This window comes from Diabrotica undecimpunctata, chromosome 10 (genome assembly GCF_040954645.1).
Source record: "Diabrotica undecimpunctata isolate CICGRU chromosome 10, icDiaUnde3, whole genome shotgun sequence".
NCBI lineage: Eukaryota > Metazoa > Arthropoda > Insecta > Coleoptera > Chrysomelidae > Diabrotica > Diabrotica undecimpunctata.
In genome coordinates this window covers 15018360-15034244 of record NC_092812.1, presented here as the reverse complement: position 1 = coordinate 15034244, position 15885 = coordinate 15018360, and the positions used below count along the sequence as shown (strand labels likewise).

The window sequence follows — 15885 nt, the reverse complement described above, 5'->3', positions numbered from 1 at the left end:
AGCTAGTATGGGATTGCGTGTGTGCCCTAAATAAACTAGGAGACCGTAGCAAGGTTACGGTAGCCTGGGTACCGGGGCACGAGGGTCATAAGGGCAATGAAAAAGCATATGAAATGGCCAAACAAGGCTCATCATTGCCATTCATTGGACCGAAACGCTTCTGCGGAGTTGCAAAATCAGTAACAAGAACGGCTACAAGGAAGTGGGTAGCTCACAAATCTCTGGAATGGTGGAGGAATTCACCAGGACAAAGACAGGCGAAACAGTTTATTAGAGAACATTTGCCAAAATTTACGGCAGACCTAATAAGCAAAGACAGGAAAAAAGTCAATGCCATAGTAGGTCTTCTAACAGGGCACTGTAAGCTGAATAGGCACTTGAAGCTGATGGGATTATTATCAGATGATGACTTGTGCAGATTCTGTCACCTCGAAGAAGAAACAGCAGAGCACATTTTATGTCAGTGTGACAGTCTGGCAAATGTGCGGTTCTTTGCATTAGGAGAAGAAAATCCACCGGCAAATAGCTACACGGAAGGTACAGTCTCGAAGCTACTAGACTTTATAAAAAGGGTCAGGCTAGAGAATGTTATCTAGGACTAGAGGACCACAATATAACTGAAAATGTCGCAGTGGAATAGGCCGAAAGGCCACCTCTCTTAATCTAATCTAACTTGTAATATTCTTTATTGAATCTTTATTTCAGTTGATGGGAATAACACAAAAAATGCCAGTTTTGTATTTGCCTTAATTAGTCTTGAAAGACAAAATGTTGATGCGCATAAGTGGCACTACTCAAAATAACGGTGGAATTTAAAAGTCTGTATTACAATTCATTAAAGGCTACCTAACGCTCTCCCAAATACACCAAATTTTTTTTCAAAAATTCCAATCCATGTAGTAAAACAAATAAGACAAAATTATTGGCAAACAAACTTTAAACTCCTGTTTGAAAAATTACCAGGTTTTGTGTTGTGCTACTATTGCATACAGCCGTCGATATGGTAACATATATCTTGACGAAATATCCAAGAACAAACTTGTGCTGTCCATTGCTTTTTTATAACATGTATTTCACGTTAATCTATTCGTCGGTATGTAATCAATGTTGTTTAAAAATTGCGATTTCTGACTAAGTCTTCTGAAATCCACAAAAAACATTTTTGATGTAGAAAATTAATTATTACTCGGTACAAAAGGCGCCTCTTATCTAACATTATTAAAGTACTCCCACATAGAGATAAACACTTTTTATACCGTTCTTCCAAGGGCTCTTATTGTATTAAATGAATCCTTAAGGCCCTCTACGTTTTGCTCTATTATTAGATTCGAAATAATATAACAACCGTTTTTTCCGACTTCAATTATTGGAACAAGTGTTTCGGATCATTAGATATTGTTAATAGATTTCGTAGCATAGCTTCATTGAATTATTACAGTCTAATGTCTTTGTGGATAAAAACAGTTCATAAATGAAAAGCAGAGGTGCATTAACAGATTTTCTGTCTTTAGTTTGTTTTCTCGAACTAGATACCTACTACGATATGAACCAAGCTACAGCTTATTTCAAATCGAGTGGCGAACCCTTCCACGAAATAGTTAATCGCGCAGACAATAGAATATCTATGATCACACCCATACAGTGACGTTGCAATATTAAATAAATTAAATTATTTGAAATCGCACTATACCCGGTTCACAATTTGTTGATAGCTCACTACAAGTTTAACCCTAATTAGAAAACTGAAATACAGAGAGGATAAGTAATACGATATAATAGTAAAAACCAACCTAAAACTGACGGTTTAAGACGTTTTCGACTAACCCACCTTATATCTGAAGGAATACAATACCTTATAATCCTATTACGGGGGTATTTTGAATGGTTAGATATGAACGACCAGTGTCGTAGAGTATATGATTGAAACATTTATTTGAACTAAATAAATATATTTTTTAAATTGTACTTATGTAAATTGTATTTTTTAATAAAACTTATTTATTTTATTCAAAAATAAAAAGTTTCTTGCCATTTGTAAAAGATACATTTATTTAATTAAGGAAAAAGGCGCCAAATGTCGCCTGGCAAAATTTCCAATGTGTTTTAAATGTATCCATTATTTTCGAATCCGGAGAAAACTAATAAATATTTTTGAAAAATTTAAACGCAGAATGAAAGATTACATTATTACTCAGGGCAGAAAGTCCCTGAAAACTTCTACAGTGTTTATTTTAATATGTTATGGAACAGGGGTGAAAATAAAAGAGAAAATATAGTATAATTTTTAATTGAAAATATTGCATGCAAAAGAAACTTTCATTGCATTATCTAATACTATAATTGAATTTGGTGGTATGTGTTCAATCATTTGCTCAAAATACTCTTCGAAAACATCAGCTGTCATCTCCTCCTGATAGTGTTTTGTGCTTTTGGAATGAAATTCCAACAAACCATGCTTAACAAATCCTTTTTCACTGTCAATGTGAGAAATTATTAATCTACTGCCTTTACCAGAAGGTGGGGAGATACCAGTAGACCAACCTTCCATAAAGGCTTGCCTGGAGCTTAATATATTTTTATCTGACCAAATTTTTTTTAGAGTATGACCTGAGTTTACCTACGTTTCATCCTGGTAGAAAATGGGCCTTTCTTCAGCCCGGAATTTTCGTATTAATCTTAGATAAATTCTTTTCCAACATCATGTTCTCCTCCAGGTCAATCAAAAGGGATTTTCGGTCTCATTTCTCCCACCGGAAATTTAATTCTTTTAAAACTTGCCACAATTTAGTTCGTCCGATATGAGGCAAATCCGGGTCGTCTCTAACTTCTTGTAAAATTTTGTTTAGGTTTGGTATTTCTTTTTTGAAAAAAAATCCATGAATTTTCCTTCGAATACCATTTTTGGCAAATTCATCAATTTCAATAGGCTTTTTCCCTCTCTTTAAGTGTTCGTTTGTGTTTAGGTTAGCTATACCGTGTTTTTTCTTTCTGATAGGAACCTATATAAAGTTGACTCTCCTACGCCAGTCATGTTGGCACAACTTTCGACTATGTTGCGAACAGTGTTTGTGGGATTCTGAGAAACCAGAGCATCGTGAACATTCAGGACAATAGTCTTCTCTCTTGGTGAATAGACAGACTTACTGGCTGTATGCAACAGTACCGGTGTAAAACACGATTATGAAGCCATCACAAACAATCCAACAAAACGAGCACGAGCGAAAGGTACGTATATGTTCGTAGGTATATGGAATAAAAAATCACTCACGCACTGCATATAATTCGCAAAAGAAATATTCGAGACGCTAATTACTGCCGTAGACGCGGAAACACCGACGAGCCGTAAATTACATGCGATCAAAAACGTACTAAACAAAAAAATTGTTTTCGTTCGTAATAACTTCACCCTTTCAAGTTAAGTTTCGAATATAATTATATTATTAAAAATCTGGGGAATTCCATCTTAATTATCTTGCAACGAATAGTACCTTCGGATATGAATTCCGAAAAGTTTGTTCCGATGAAAGTTTTCTAGTAAAGTGATTAAACGCGAAGATTAGTATTGAAATATCTAAAGAGATAAGCTATTCTTATTTACAAAATTGTTAATGGTTAAATTCTTATTTTTATTTAAATATATATTATTTATATATATATATTAGTATTAAAATATTATCAATATTATATATATAACAGTATTAAAACATTATATTATTATTTAATGAATAAACACCTTAGGAACGCTTATGATTTACGACCGTTTTGAGTTTGAGGCATATTTCGTGCTCTCAACAATTTGTGAACGAAGAATAATTACAAAATTATTACTCACTTAAATAATAAGTGGAGTTAAATTGTACACAGATTGTTTTATAAATACCAAACTTTTTGTTTGTTATAATACCATCTTTAATAATTGATACTAAGTTTGGTAAAAGTTAATTTTTAATTTAGTATCAGTAACCTTAAAACTGTAATTATAAAGTCATTATTAATGACTCCTTAAGAGCGTAGGCGCAAAATTTTGGGCCAATGCTTTTTAAATACATTAATTTTTTTCGAATCCTGAGAAAACAAATAAGTATTTTTAAAAATTTTAAACGCAGAATGAAAGAATACATTATTACTGAGGGCCGACAATTCCTGAAAACTTCTATAATGTTTATTTTAATAAGTTACAGGGGTGAAAAAAAAAAAAAAGAAAATTTAGTGTGATTTTTAATTTCAAATATCTCATTCAAAAAAACTTTTTGTTTATTCTAAAGGACTTTCGGCACTCAGAAATAATGTAATCTTTCATTCTGCGTTTAAATTTTTTAAAAATATTTGTTAGTTTTCTCAGGATTCGAAAAAAATGAATGCATTTAAAAAGCATTGGCCCGAAATTTTGCGCATACGCTCTTAACGACTCGTTAAGAACATACAAAGAACTGATAAGAATTATTTCCGAGAATTTCTAGTCACTGGATTTCAATGTGTTTAAATATATGCAAATACTATTTCCTGAAGATAATCGAATCAGTATTAAACAACGTGTGAGTGAAACTACTGGAGTATCTTTACGTACTGTACGTAGTAGAAAGGATCATTCAACAAGCGGGTATGTTAACAAACGCAGAGTCAAATAATACACTGAAATTTCCAACTACAATACTAGCTAAAAGGAAATCAACCGTGACAGACTTGAGGGAGTATGACAAACAGTTCATTAGAAATACCATTCATCGTTTTCATGAGACTGAACGTTGTCGTGTATCATTGAAGCTTTTGCAGAAAAAGCTTGAAGAGGTGTACGAGTGGACTGAAAGTGTGAGTTTTCTCTACAAAATTGTGAAAGATTTGGGATTTAAATGGAAGAAAACGAAGATAATCGACGTTTATTAATTGAACGGAATGATATTCGCGCTCTACGCATTAAATATTTGGACAAAATTAAATATTACAGAAGCGAAGCATATTCTCCGTTCATAAATTGTTGAGAGCACGAAATGTGCCTCAAACTCATAAAACGGTCGTAAACCATAGGCGTCCCTGAGGTGTTTATTCATTAAATAATAATATAATATTTTTTAATACTGTTATATATCTAATATTAATATTTTAATACTAATATATTTAGCAAAAAAACAATTAAAACTTTCACGGCTAATGTTATGTAATTATATTATATTAATAAAAATAAGAATTTAACCATTAACAATTTTGTAAATAAGAATACCTTATCTCTTTGGATATTTCAATACTAATCTTCGCGTTTAATCACTTTACTAGAAAACCTGGAATTCATATCCGAAGGTACTATTCGTTGCAAGATAATTAGGATGGAATTCCCCAGATTTTTAATAATATAATAGGTATGCTTTGGCCACTTGGCCACGTGCCTCGTTTGTTCAGTTTATATTCGAAACTTAACTTAAAAGGGTGAAGTTATTACGAACGAAAACAATAGTTTTGTTTAATACGTTTTTGATCGCATGTAATTTACGGCTCGTCGGTGTGTCCGCGTCTACGGCAGTAATTAGCGTCTCGAATATTTCTTTTGCGAATTATATGCAGTGCGTGAGTGATTTTTTATTCCATATACCTACGAACATATACGTACCTTTCGCTCGTGCTCGTTTTGTTGGATTGTTTGTGATGGCTTCATCATCAACATCATCAAGTTTTACACCGGTACTGTTGCGTACAGTCAGTAAGTCTGTCTATTCACCAAGAGAGAAGACTATTGTCCTGAATGTTCACGATGCTCTGGTTTCTCAGAATCCCACAAACACTGTTCGCAACATAGTCGAAAGTTGTGCCAACATGACTGGCGTAGGAGAGTCAACTATATATAGGGTCCTATCAGAAAGAAAAAAACACGGTATAGCTAACCCAAACACAAACGAACACTTAAAGAGAGGGAAAAAGCCTATTGAAATTGATGGATTTGCCAAAAATGGTATTCGAAGGAAAATTCATGGATTTTTTTTTCAAAAAAGAAATACCAAACCTAAACAAAATTTTACAAGAAGTTAGAGACGACCCGGATTTGCTTCATATCGGACGAACTAAATTGTGGCAAGTTTTAAAAGAATTAAATTTCCGGTGGGAGAAATCAGACCGAAAATCACTTTTGATTGACCGGGAGAAGATAATATGTTGGAGAAGAAATTATCTAAGATCCATACCAAAATTCCGGGCTGAAGGAAGGCCCATCTTCTACCAAGATGAAACGTGGGTAAACTCAGGTCATACTCTAAAAAAAAATTTGGTCAGCTAAAAATATATTAAGCTCCAGGCAAGCCTTTATGGAAGGTTGGTCTACTGGTATCTCCCCACCTTCTGGTAAAGGCAGTAGATTAATAATTTCTCAGATTGGCAGTAAAAAAGGATTTGTTAAGCATGGTTTGTTGGAATTTCAGTCCAAAAGCACAAAAGACTATCACGAGGAGATGACAGCTGATGTTTTCGAAGAGTATTTTGAGCAGATGATTGAACACATACCACCAAATTCAATTATAGTATTAGATAATGCACCTTATCATTCACGACTAGTAGAAAGACTTCCAACGACTGCGTGGAAGAAACAGGATATTCTTGACTGGCTGCGGAATAAGTATCTGCCTTACGAAGATGGAATGGTAAAAGCAGAACTTCTAAAAATTGCCCGGCAACACAAATCTAAGTTCAAGGAATACGTAGTTGACAAAATGGCGGAAAGGCGAAACATTACAGTCCTTCCTGTGCCCTCATTTGGGCACAAATGAAAAGTTATGTGGCTAGAAAAAATACGTTATATAAAATACAAGCTGTACGTGAATTGTTATACGAGTCTTTACAACATATTACAGAACAAAACTGGAAAGATGCAGTAAGGCATGTAATAGAAGAAGAACAAAAAATGTGGGATCTTGATAATAATTGATGCGACCGTAGAGACACAACCGCTAATTATTAACCCTCAAGATGACTCGGATTCCGAAGTTGATCCTATTTATTTTGAATTTGAATAGTTTTCTAATCGTAATTATATAAGGTAAGTAATAATAGTTGTAATCGTAAGGTATTAAAGGGGAAAGGCGCAAAATGTCGCCTGTCAAAATGTTCAATGTGTTTTAAATGTATTTTTTTTTCAAATCCTGAGAAAACTAAACAGCATTTTTGAAAAATTTAAAGGCAGAATGAAATATTTATTAGAATAAATAAAAAGTTTCTTTTGCATGCAATATTTTTCAATTAAAAATTATACTATATTTTCTCTTTTATTTTCACCCCTGTTACATAACATATTAAAATAAACATTGTAGAAGTTTTCAGGGGCTTTCTGCCCTTAGTAATAATGTAATCTTTCATTCTGCGTTTAAATTTTTCAAAAATATTGATTAGTTTTCTCCGGATTAGAAAATAATGGATACATTTAAAACACATTGAACATTTTGACAGGCGACATTTGGCGCCTTTCCCCTTAATTTAATAAATGTATCTTTTACAAATGGCAAGAAACTTTTTATTTTTGAATAAAATAAATAAGTTTTATTAAAAAATACAATTTACATAAGTACAATTTAAAAAATATATTTATTTAGTTCAAATAAATGTTTCAATCATATACTCTACGACACTGGTCGGTAATCTGTTAACCATTCAAAATACCCTCGTAATAGGATTATAAGGTATTGTATTCCTTCAGATACAAGGTGGGTTAGTCGAAAACATCTTAAACCATCAGTTTCAGGTTGGTTTTTACTATTATATCGTATTAACTATCCTCTCTGTATTTCAGTTCCCTAATGAGGGTTAAACTTGTAGTGAGCTATCAACAAATTGTGAGCCGACTGTAAGTCAATTGTATATGTTGATGAAACCTATGTACATACAGGACACACTACCCCAAATAGCTGGACAGATGACAGTGGCAAAGGATTGTTCAAAAACATTTCAAAAGAAGTAGGTTGGTGGTAAAAGTGTTGGTGGAACAGGAATTTGCTTGAGTAACTGTAGATAACTGGAAGAAAGTGTGTGAACATGTTGTCAAGGTTGAAGATAAGTATTTGGAAAGTGAACGTCGCATAGATGTAATTAAGTTTTCCAAACTGTCCTGTATGTATGTATTATTTTTTTAATTTATTACAATCATTTCGTATATTCTTCTATTTAACTTTGTGACGTTTAAGTGAGTAATAATATATATAATAAAGGTTTTAAAGTTAAAGTTAAAAAATCTTTATAATTAATATTTATTAATACTGTAATCTGTAATACTGTAATCTATGGTTTCACACACAGACAATATATGTATGTGATATAGTATAATAATATGTATTAAAATGTAGTACAATATTGCCAAAAATATTATCTAATATCATTGTTTAATAAATTGTGTGTACCTATATTTACAATTGGATTTAAATCATAAGTATTTTTTGGAACGCCACTGCTTTGTTTTCTAACGCTTTACTATTCCTAGAAATTTCCGCCATTATAGTTGAAACATACTCTAGCTCGAAACTTCTCGAAAGTCTTTGTTCTAGGTTGTATAGACATAGACAAACGTATATTTGTATCACACATGACTTACAGGGTCAATATTTTCATTTCTGACGAGGATTTACAAAGAAGTTTTTAATAAAGATTTCCTTATGTAAATGTGTCAATAAAACATATGTATTCCAATCAGTCAATCAGAAATATACCCTGTGTATTCCAAAATACAGTAAAGTTATATATTTTAATACACACTGTAAGTTTCATAATTTTCGACGTTATATTAAATTAAAAAACAATCGTTAAATACCCACATACTAATATTATTCTTTCGAAAGTTTCGAGGTTATAATCTAAAAATATTTGTTTCGAATATTTAATAATGTCGGTATCTACTTTATATGTTTTTTCAGTTGTTTACTGTAAATCTATGAAAATAACTATTATAGTTATTGCATTAAATTTAAAATTAAATTGGGTAAATCCTGAGATTTTAGATACCTAAGGATTGATTGTATTTTATAATTCTCGACGTTAGATTAAATTAAAAATACAATTGTTAAATACCCACATACTAATTATATTATCCGTTCGAAAGTTATTGAAAAACGTTAATTGTAGGAATGTTTTAATTACCAAAATAATTAAAAAAAACCAAAGTGCATATCTGTAAAGATAGTTCAAACACTCCTGACCATGGAGCTGCGCGAAGGTGGAGTCAAATTCACGTAAAGGCCGAAAGGTTCTATTGTAAGTGGAATTATACAGTGCATAGTACAATGCGTTTCGCATGGAAGTGAGGATTAAACCTAATTTCGTCTATTGCGCCGTGGTCAGGAGTGCTTGCACTATCTCTACCTCAGAGCTAAACTGTATTAACTCACAAAATTGAAATTTTAAAAGAGAGCAGTTTAAAAGAAATATAAACAGTAAATTTTAAATAGAATTTTTATTTCTTTTTCTTCAAATATGTGATAGGCACTATTTGATAGGTATAAATGAGTCGCCTAGTATAGTGGAAGTATACTTCCGTTTCAAAGTAACCTATGTTTTTGGAGATTTCCGTGTCAAAACAACCAATGCTTAAAAGAGCCAATCAGGAGACTTTCTTTCATTCACGTGACCTGAATATCGTAAACAAGTAACATGGCCTATTCTCTTTAATCAGTGCTTGGTTATTTACAAATTTTTAGCATTTAATAGTACATTAATCGAAATTTAAGAACTTTTAAGTTAATATAAACAAATAGATATTTCACCCGTGTCAGTAACACCAACTAAATGCCGAAAAAGAATTAGACAACCTGAAAAATGGAAATGAAATGTTAAGAAACGTTTCAGGTAAGTATACTATTTGTAACAGTATGGCTTAAACCTATTTTTGAATCTCTTGTTTTCTATATCTCTTCAATAAAATCTCTTGATTTTATTCACCAATTTTTCAGGAGATCTGAACACAGTTTTCTTTCTATTTCAGATACACCGGAAAAGTACCAAAACAACCGCAGTGCCAGCACAAATCAACAGCTTTTGAGTGCAGAACATATCAGCAATTAGATAATTGATATTTAATATTAGCTTGTTAGTTTGGACAAAATGAGGATTTTTTGTTTCAAATGTAGAATTTTGTTTATATCTAAAATTTAAACAAAGGTGTAATGTTAAAGTGTTACTTCTTCTGGACTAAAAACTGTAAGTTTGATTTTTCCTATTTCATCTAATCAAATCAAGGGTAAACAACTATTTCGCCGATTTGGCGTGAGGTTAATTACCAGTCCTTCCGGTAATGATTCATTATAAGCACCAGGGTCGTATTCAGGTTACTTAGCTCAAGCATGGAAATCGATTCAGCAGCGAAATCTTCCACCATGGAAAGTTCTGGCAATCTACTTGTAAACCAACCATCAAAATTATATTCTACAGCTCTTAATCAACCTACAAATAAATTTCCAAACAAAAACAAGCAGTCCTACTTCACTCATTCCCAAACTCTAATATTGAAGTTTACCTTAATGCAGTAACTTGTAAAGTGGATCCCAGAAAAATACATTCTATTTCTAAAATTATAACCAAACGACGTAAACGACGAGTTTCTAGCAAACGATAATGGGATTGTAGTAATTAATCAAGAACATATTCAAGCCCGAAGGCTAATAACTCCAAATGAACAATTGATTATTTCCAACGTTTGTCCAAGTATTCCGCAGGGCATTATAGAACAACTGAAAAACTTAGGTGTACATCTAATAACTCCAATTGACTGCAATTATACCCTCAACAAACGACTGGCATCTCGCCAGAACAATGATTAATGAGGAAAAGGTAAAATGGGCCATATTGTGCTTCACCCCTTTCAAATCACCAGGACCTGACGGCATATATCCAGCCCTACTACGGTGGGGACTGGATATCCTTCTGCCGCACCTCGTGGAAATATTCAGAGCCTCTTTGGTTCTGAGATATATTCCTAGGAAGTGAAGAGAGGTACGTGTGGTCTTCATACTAAAACCAGGTAGGATGGACTACACCCTACCAAAGGCTTTCCGACCAATTAGCCTAACATCCTTTCTGTTGAAAACGATGGAAGGGCTATGCGAGAGGTACATAAGGGATGAAGTTCTGGTCCATAACCCACTTCACCCAAATCAACATGCATATACTTCGGGAAGATCTACCGATTCTGCACTGCATCATGTAGTGGGAAGAATTGAAAGATCGCTGGATAATAAAGAATCCACCCTAGGTATATTCATAGACATTGAGGGAGCGTTTGATAAAACCACATTCCCAACTATCACCCAACAGCTCAACGTCAGGAATGTTCCCCTGGCCATAAGAGAATGGATATTCAGTATGCTCTCTAATAGAGCAATAAGCATAAATGGAAAAGACGTTTCTGTTAGAGGCATGGTTACGAGGGGCTGTCCACAGGGAGGGATGCTATCAGCACTACTCTGGAACATAGTTCTAGATACCCTCGTTGACCAACTCAGAAGCAACGGTTTCTACACAATAGCCTATGCAGACGACATTGCTGTCCTGCAAAGCGGTAAGTTTGAGAACACACTATGTGAGAGATCACAAGTTGCTCTCCGACTAATAGAAACATGGTGCAAGGAACACTCACTATCTATAAAACCAAAGAAAACAGAGATGGCCCTCTTTACCAGGAAAAGAAGAATCACGGGCTTAATACCCCCAAGGATTCTAAACTACAGTCTAAATTTTTCTGACGAGGTGAAGTACCTTGGTATTACCCTTGACAAGAAGTTAACATGGAACTCACACTTAGATGGTAGAGCTAAAAGAGCATATATTGCCTATGAGCAGTGTCGACAAACGGTCGGATGCATAAATATAACAGGTGCCATGAAAACAACACCAACTGCTGCAATGGAGTTGATCATTGGCATCACGCCTCTAGATATATATGTCAAAGAGGTGGCGCTAGTGACAATGATGCGACTGCACTCAGCTGGTGCAAACCTTGATGTAGGAATGGGACAATTGAGAACTCGTTTCTGGCGAGGAGAGTTGGATGCGTTACCACTCCTACAGGCAGGCTGCGACTCAATTGAACCAAAGTTTGTCTTTAACAAACCCTACAAAATTGAAACAGGACAGTATATGGAGACAAACGTGGCAAATGCCTATTGCATATACACCGATGGCTCCAAAATGAAAGAAGGCTCAGGATGCGGGATATACTCCAGATCACTGAACCTAAGAATAAAGTGGGGTATGGGCAAAAACGCCAGCGTAGTTCAGACAGAACTGACTGGTATCTCCATAGCCGCAAAAGAGATAACCCAAGAAGGTATAGCAGGTAAAACTATAATGATCTGCACAGATAGCAGACAAGCGCTACTAACCTTGAATAGACCACGTGTTACATCAGGTTTAGTAATGAAGTGTCACGAGTCACTAACTCAAGCTTCGGATGGTAATACCATCATCCTGAGGTGGGTTAAAGGACACAATAGGAATAAAGGCAACCGCATTGCTGACCAATTAGCTAGGAAGGCGGCAGGCCTAAGACTCTTAGGACCTGGGGATCTTTTTGGTTGGTCAACTACAATAATCGCAGAAATTGTCAAATGTCACTCCCATACGCAAACCGTAAAAAGATGGGAAGAAGGGAAAGGATGTAAACTTGCCAGGGTAACACTAAGTAACCTTGAAGAGTCAACATCTAAGAAGTACTTGGGAATGACCATGAAAAACCTACGTTTGGCAGTTGGTTTTTTAACTGGTCATTGTCAACTAAGCAAACACCTCCATACACTGGGGCTAGCAGACACACCTCTATGTACGAAGTGTGAACGAGAAGACGAAACTGTAGAGCATGTCCTATGTGAATGCCCAGAATTATCGTTAATACGAGAGTACGCGTTCGGCGAGTCCTGGCCCACACCTGCCCACATAAGAGAGATGTCTCCTGGTGACTTGTCCACCTTCCTAGAAATGGCAGGATGGACAATGAGCTAAGGGTGACAGCTCCCTGGGAGGATGCACAATGGGTCAATTGTGGCCTAAGTGCTGTGAAACTTAACTCGCCCTCCCTACTCTACAGATACAGAACTCCAATTGACGTTCTTAGGATAGGGACTTCAAGTACAGCATTCAAGCATATCTTGAGTTTCCGACGATACACTTTTATAGCGCCAACTAACTTAGACAAATTACCCGATTATATGTTAATTAACCATGAGGATAACAAATATCGAATTTTCTTTTCCATCTTGCTACTTATGCAAGCAGAAAGCAATCTTGCTACTTATGCAAGCAGCAAGGACATTTTGCATCTCAGTGTCCCAATAAAAATAATCAGACTCCTTCAAACAACACCCAAAATACTGTTCATCTAAACTCTCTACAGGAAATACAACAATTAGCTCCGCTTTCGACAATTTCTTCTACACAATACTCTCCTACTGAGATTGAAACTACAGTACAACAATTAGCTCCTTTGTCGATAAATTCCTCTACACAATCCTCTCTTACTGAGGCTGAAACGTCTATGAAATAAGCATACTCCGATAAAGTGCAACCAATGAGACTCAAATGGATATCTTAGATCGAGATACATCCTCATCCCAGACCCTAACCCCCCGAATAAGAGATAACGAAAATGCCTTCGTCGAAGCCGAAGCCACGAAGCAAAAAACCAAAAACTCAACAAGAAAACAACAGAAACCTAGTGGAAGATCTTATCAAAAGTACCATTCAATTCTTCAAAGAAAACTCCAACAATGGATACTTAACACAGGAAGAACTTATTGACTTCTTTGAAAATGAATGAAGAAAGAAGAAAATCAAAGAATAACAAAAGAATGTACAAAAATATTCAGAGACAAATAAGAACCGAAATACGAAAGGCCAAAGAAAATTGGTTAAAAACACAGTGTGAAGAGATAGAGGTGTTGGAACAAAAACACGATACATTTAATATGCATAAAAATGTAAAACAAGCAGCTGGTCTTCAAAAATCCAACATAGCTAGCAGGGAAACATTACAGATAAAAATCAAGAAACATGCATATGGACCAAATACATACAAGAACTTTTTGATGATAATAGGTCCGAACAACCTCAGTCCTACATATGTAATGACCACTTACCAATCACATCAGATGAAGTGGAAAAAGCAATATCACAACTAAAAGATGGCAAAGCTCCTGGACCTGATACTGCATATGCTGAACTCATAAACCTATTTAACACCGACGATACTCAACGACTAACAAAAATATTCCTCCTCCTCCTAAGTGCCTTCTCTGTTGAGGTTGGTGATCAATATGGCAAATTTCTCTCTGTTCTGGGCTTGATGAATTAATTAATTTCCTCTTGTGTGGGTCCAATCTCTGATGTTTCGTAGCTAAGATTTTTTTCTTTCGTCCTATGTCCCTTTTACCTTCAATCTTGCCTTCTAATATTACCTGGAGCTGCTCAAATTCCCTATGGCGCATTATGTGTCCTAGATATGACGTCTTTCTAATTTTGATAGTATTGACCAGATGAGGGCGTGTGTTCATTGCTCTCAGTACTTCTTCATTCGTAGTTCTGCTGGTACAGCTTATTCTTAGCATTCGGCGGTACATCCGCATTTCAAATTAATTTAATTTGTTGTCGTCATACTGTTTCCATGTCCAGGTATCACAGCCATATAGTAATATAGACTACACATAACACTTTAGTGTTCTCAATCTTAATGAGACTGATAGCTTGGGGTTACAGAGCATTTTACGCATATTCATGAAACCAGATCTTGCTATTTCAATGCGTCTTCTAATTTCTTTTGAGTGGTCTAGTTGACTATTTAGTTCTCTGCCCAAGTATATGAAGCTTTGGGAACTCTGAAGGGTGATACCAGTTATTTGTATGTTAGGTGTAACTTGTTCATGGGGGTTTTTGTGGAATACCAGAATTTTGGTTTTGGAAAAGTTAATGTCCAAGCCCAGCCTGTGACTAATGAGCCACATTTTAAAGTTATTTCTAAAAATCATACATTAAAGGATATATAGAATATGCGAAGAAAAAAACAGCCGTACACATTTTGGTTTTCAAAACGCAGTGGGTGCTATTTCAACGATGTAGAGATCTGAATTGCGATATTTATGCATGCTTCAATGATTACCATAAAGTGTTCGACACAGTAAAACACAACAATCTGATGGAGATATTAACGAACATAGGAATAAACACCTATGATCTAAGAATTATTAGCAACCTTCACTGGAATCAACCATCGTCTTTCCGGACAGAGGAAGGAGAATCCAATGGTCTCAAAATCAAACGTTGGGTCCGACAGGGATGTATACTATCACCCTTGCTGTTTAACTTATACTCTGATTAAATCTTTCAAGAAGCAGTAGAGGATGTTGAAGTTGGAATTAGAATTAAAGGAGAATGTATCAATAACATCAGATACGCGGATGACACGGTGGTATTTGCTGACAGTTAAGTCTGCACGATAAGTGTGTTCTAAAATAATCAAAACAGTTTTTTTAATAGTTTATATGACGGAGCTGTATAAAAAGAAACTACAGGTCTTATTGGGTGATCAGGTTTACGCCGTTTAATAAAAGAGTTTAGGAGGCTGTGGGTTCATGATGTTGAGGTATTTCTGTTCTAGTGAATTTAATATTGATTTTGAATTTTCTAACGCCAGTTTAATTTGTTTTTGATACTTTCCTGTTGGATCTTTGTTTATGGTTTCAATATTTTGATTATTTAAAAATTTTATTGTTTTGTTATTATTCTATTTGATCTATAGCAATCGTAGTTTTACCTTTGTCTGCTTTTATAAACACTATGTTGTTTTCTATTGATTTATTTTTAATTGAAATGACTGTTTAAGTGATTCACTATGACTATGATTTAGAGGGATAGAATAGAGTGGCACATTGTCATTATGTA

The 15885-nt window shown here is 34.7% G+C and overlaps 1 protein-coding gene and 1 long non-coding RNA gene across 7 annotated transcripts in view; one reads left to right on the top strand and one right to left on the bottom strand.

Moving 5' to 3' along the window:
• Sap47 (Synapse-associated protein 47kD) overlaps positions 1 to 15885 on the bottom strand; it is a 127659-nt gene that overhangs the window by 52675 nt on the left and 59099 nt on the right. The window lies entirely within an intron of this gene.
• LOC140452401 (uncharacterized) lies at positions 9151 to 10133 on the top strand. Its single transcript, XR_011952183.1, has 3 exons — positions 9151 to 9395; positions 9525 to 9807; positions 9944 to 10133. It is a non-coding gene; the product is annotated as an uncharacterized lncRNA (long non-coding RNA).